Genomic DNA, 5367 nt, shown 5'->3' on the forward strand with positions numbered 1-5367 from the left:
TTAGTATATATAGGTGTACAAGATCAGACTGGTCCTATAGTCTTGATCTTGTCTACTCTAGGTAGTCCTGTACTCTTAGGCTCACTCTATATACTCTACTCTTGTCTCACTCTCTCTCTCTGCCTACTCTGTAAGTTCTGACAATGTTCTGGTGCTTGTGTTCTGTATTTCTGTTGTGTAGGATAGTTGTAGCCTGGGTCCCCTTGCTGAGCCTTCAGGTCCCCTCTACACTGTTGCTGACATCAGATCAAGACTCCTTATTACCACCCTACAACTCTCCTATGTTTTGGGCATCAGTACTTACTGTTGTGTTGATCTCTTTCCTTTGTCCTAACCCTTTTACATTTTTAAATTTTAAACTTTCTAAACCCTTTTAAACTTTTGCCACCCTTCTTCTATTCATTACCCCTTTTAGTTTAGTACTAATCCCTTTGTAGTGTAGACATAGACCCTACTATACTAACTGCCACCCCTACTGTCCTGCCAGATTAGCAGTTACAAGTAGAGCTAGCTTAATATGTGTAGACCTCCATCCAAGAGGCCTTTGCTAACCATGTGCCCCCAGCCCCTTCAGAACCTGTTCTGATTGTTCCAGAAGTTACAACCTGTTCTAGAAAGAAAGTGCATGTAGCCTACCCTTCAGACTTTAATAGGTAGCACTTTGAGGACTTCCAGCACTAAGTCAAACTATATGTGGCTACTACTTTGACCAATCTATCCTCAGATCTCAATTGTGTCCTATTCATCCTCTCCTTCATGAAGGAAGGCAATACAGCCACCTGGGCCCAGAACTGGATTGAAGGTCATTGGATCAGAAGCCTGATCTGACTTTAGAACAATGAGTTGTACTCAGAATTCATAGAGTAGCTCTGTACTTCCTTCATTAATCCAAATGAGAAGTGTAATGTACAGAACAAGCTTGTGTCTCTGTAACAGGGCAAACATTCTGCTAATACCTTCTTTCAGGAGTTTGATATTCTGGCCCAGAAGGCAGGATTCATGCTCAGGTTTAATAATGTCTTTATCAGAATGCTTGAAAAAGCTCTTCACTCAGAACTGGTCAATAAGATTCTCAGAATAATGCTAGAACTAGTCACCTACACTGAGTGGAAGATATACACTATCTCCTTCAACCAAGCTGTAGCTCAGATATGTCAAGTCTGTACAGAATGTCTACACATGTGTCTGGCTCTGACAGTTCTGAGCCCTTGAATCAATCTGCCTGTAATTTGCAATCAATCTGTTCTGATAGACATTAGAGAAGCCTGAAAGTAAGGAGCATACTTTACTTACAGAAAGTCAGGGCACCAAATTAAGGACTGTCTACAGAAGTAACAGTATATCTGTCAGGTTATTAGAGTAATGATGAGTGACAAGCAGGATTTGTAGTGAGAAGCCTTTTCCACAAATCTGGAAGTCACCTCAGAACTCTCAGACTCTAACTATGTACCCTAGGATTTTGTAGAGGCTCAACAGTGAATGTGACACTGAAGGGCTATGACTCAGATTTTTTAATGGCTACTTTTAATTCAATGGACACTGTAGGATTAGAAGTAAATAAAGTAAGAAAAGTAGAAAAAGTAGAAAAAGTAGAAAAAATAAATCAACAAAATTATTTATTAAATAGAAAAAAGTTGAAAACAAAAGTAGATAGTTCTCCTATTTCTTCTGATTCTTTTGATTCTTCTCTTTGCACTTCATCTGAGTCTAAATCCACACAATCCAACCTGCTACTTCTACATTCTAAGATCTTAGAATGTTCAGAATGTTACCCAGCCCTGTTCACTACTCAGTAGTTTGTCTGTAGTATCAAGCAGGGATGGCCTCAGCTGAGTTTACAGCTGAGAACATGAGTCTGTCCTTGTTGAAAGAGAGAGGTTAATGAGGAAATGTTAGTACATATACTCACCCTCTCAGACAACAAGGCTACACAAGCTGTACATTCCCTTCAGAACAAGTAGTAGTTCATCTGAGAACATTCCAGGCACTAGCTCCAGGTCCCTGTCCTCTTGGCTCCCTTCTTAGGATCCCCTCAGATCTGAACAACAGCTCTAGTAGACAGTAGATACACTGGTTTGTGTATTAATAAGGCTTTTGTACAGGAACACCACCTTCCTACTCAATATGTTCTACTTCCAATCCTAGTATACAATACAGACAGAACCCTAAACCAGAATGGTTGGATTACTGAGTTTGTCCAACTACAGATGACTATTCAGGATTATAAGGAAAGTATTGAGTTTAGAGTCACCAACCTTAGAAAGACAGACATCTTTATTGGATTCAAATGGCTCAAGGCTCACAACTCTACTATTAACTAGTTAGAGTAGACACTTGTGTTTGATTAGTGTCCTAAGTCTTACAGCTACCTTACACTACTGTTCTGAGTAGATACAGACACTTCTAATGTTACTAACAGTTCTGATGAAGGTGACTGGTTGTTCTTCTTTGACTAGGATAGATATGTAGATACATATTCTAGTCAAGGCAGAATAGAGTTGATCCAAAGGATGTCTGAGACAGAACCAGTCTAGAACCCTCTCAGAACAACTTCACTCTAGAACACACACAGACCCAGCCCCTCAGATTTTGTCCAAGAGTTCCCTAAAGTCTTTAGTAAAGAGGAATTCAACCAGCTTCCTGAACACTGTCTCTAGGACTATACAATTGAATTGACCAAGGGTTTCCAATCCAAGGATTACAAGGTCTACCTACTCAACAGAGACAAGTAGGAGGCACTCAACAAGTTCCTTTAGGAAAATCTTCAGAACAGCCAGATCTGACCCTTAAAGTCCCTTATGGCCTCCCCTTTCTTCTTCATCAAAAAGAAAGATGGGAAGCTCTACCCAGTCTAGGATTATTGTTGTCTTAATAAGGGTACTGTCAAAAACAAGTACCTGCTCCCCCTGATTCAGGAGCTCATTGATAAGACACATACATCCAGGGTTTTCACTAAGTTGAATGTTTAATAGGGATACAATAATATTCAGATCTGAGACAGAGATGAGTGGAAGGCTGTGTTCTAAACCAATTGCAGATTGTACAAACTGACTGTAATGTTCTTCAGACTAACCAACTTGCCTGCAACATTCTAGTCATTTATGAATCACATCCTTACAGATCTGATTGACTCAGGGCACATTAGTGTGTATCTAGACAACATTCTAATCTTCACCTAGACAGTCAAGCACTATTACTGACTGATCCAAGCAGTTCTACAACAGCTCTGAGATAATAAACTGTTCCTATAAGAAGCAAAGTACTCTTTTGTACAGGAGTCAGTAGATTATCTGAGCTTTATGATTAGTAGAGGAGAGGTCTGTATGGATCCAGCAAAGGTGACTATAGTTCAGAACTGGTTACAACCTCAGAACCTGAAACAGGTCCAAGTGTTCCTTAGGTTTGCAAACTACTACTAACACTTCATTTAAGGCTTTAGTACTATTGCCCAGCCCCTTCACAGTCTCACTAGCAAGGATGTTCCTTGGTAATAGGATGATCAGTAGTAGTCTATGTTTGAGTCTCTCAAGCAGGTCATCACTAGCAAGCCTGTATTAGTAGTTCTGATAGTTACAGACAAGTTCTGAGTTGAAGCTAATTCTTCTGACTTTGCAAATAGAGTAGTACTGTCCCAGTTCATTGATAGAAAGTAGTGTCTGATAGTGTTCTGATCAGAATCCCTCTCTGTAACAGAACAGAACTACCTTATCTATAACAAGGAACTCCTTACAATTGTCTGTTCCCTAGAAGAGTAGTATTAATATCTCCTTAGTGTAGTACAGAAGTTTGAGATCTAGAGTGATCACCTTAATCTCTAGTACTTCCAATTGCCTCAGAAGCTCAACTACTACTAGGCCTGCTGGATGTTAGAACTGTAGGACTACAACTTTGTGCTGACCTACAAACCTGGAACACAAATGATGAAAGCTGATTTACTCTCAAGACAAGCAGGTTATGAAAGAGGGGAGAATGATAACAAAAATCTTGTTCTCCTAGACAATTCCTGTTTTGTATCTGAGACAATCTGAGAGATCTGACTCAAATCCAAGGATGTTGACTTTGTCACCTGTATACAGTGAGCTCTGAGACACATGTAGGACTGGGTTGTAGTAAAGCAACTAGAGAAGCAGGCTAGGGATTGGGAGGAGGATGAGGATGGACAGGTTTACTAGAAAGGCTGACTGTATGTTCTGAAGGATTGGAAACTGTAGGAGGACATTGTCCAAGCTCATTACAACAATCTGACTGTAGGACATCTAGGCTGACACAAAACACAGGAACTTATCACTCAGAACTACTAGTGGCCCAGAATGTAGAGGGAAATCCTGAAGTACATGACTGGTTACAATATGTACTAACAGACTAAGGCCTACTAGACAAGGGTTTAGGCTCCCCTACATCTGTATTAGATCCTGGATCACTCTTAGGAAGAAGTCTTGGTGGACCTGATCAGTGAGCTACCCAAGTCTCAGGGTTACAACACTATCTGTGTGATTGTTGACTGATTCTCTAAGCAAGTCTATACAGTTCCAACCTGAACAGAACTCACTTCTAAAGGTATAGTGTGCATTTATTAGGATCATGTCTTCTGGTTGTACAGACTCCCTTAGAAGCTCATTCATGATTGTGGACTGTAATTTGAGTTGAAATTCATGTAGGACTTGTATGTGCTTCTCAGAATTCAAGGGAACCCTTCCACTGTCTATCACCTATAGACTGACAGTCAAACTGAGTGAGTCAATCAGGAGATTGAGCTCTACCTCTGGATGTTTATCAATCATCAGCAATTGGATTGGTCTGAATAGCTAGCTCTGGCAGAATTTGTGCACAATAACTAGCAACACTCTACAACAGGACAGTCCCTGTTCTTCCTCAATCATGAGAGACATCTGTACCAGGGGACAGTTCTGAACCAGAACAGTAGTTCTGAATCCACAACAGACTTTGCAGAACAGATACACAGAACCAGGGAGGACACACAAGCTCTTTTAGAAAAGGCAGTACAGGTCATAAAGCAGAACTATGATTGGAAGAGGTCTGTAGCCAAGGATTACCAGCCTGGTGACAAAGTTATACTAGAAGCCACTAACCTGACTATGGATTACCTAATGAAGAAGTTGGACAACAAGCACTTTGGACCCTTTGTTATTGAAAAGAAGTGTTGAGAGGGAGAACTTAAGGGGGGCATGTATAGACAAGGGGTGAGGTGACAATTGACTGCTCAGTGTCTCTTGTCCTTATATTGTATGTATTCTAACTGAGACATTATGAAGTCATTGTCTCATGGTTTGTCTGTTGATGAACTAATCATCTCATAATACTCCCCTTCAAACTCTTACTAGTCTGAGTAAACTGGTAAGATGTTTG

This window comes from Fomitiporia mediterranea (assembly GCF_000271605.1).
Source record: "Fomitiporia mediterranea MF3/22 unplaced genomic scaffold FOMMEscaffold_11, whole genome shotgun sequence".
NCBI classification, from domain to species: Eukaryota; Fungi; Basidiomycota; class Agaricomycetes; order Hymenochaetales; family Hymenochaetaceae; genus Fomitiporia; species Fomitiporia mediterranea.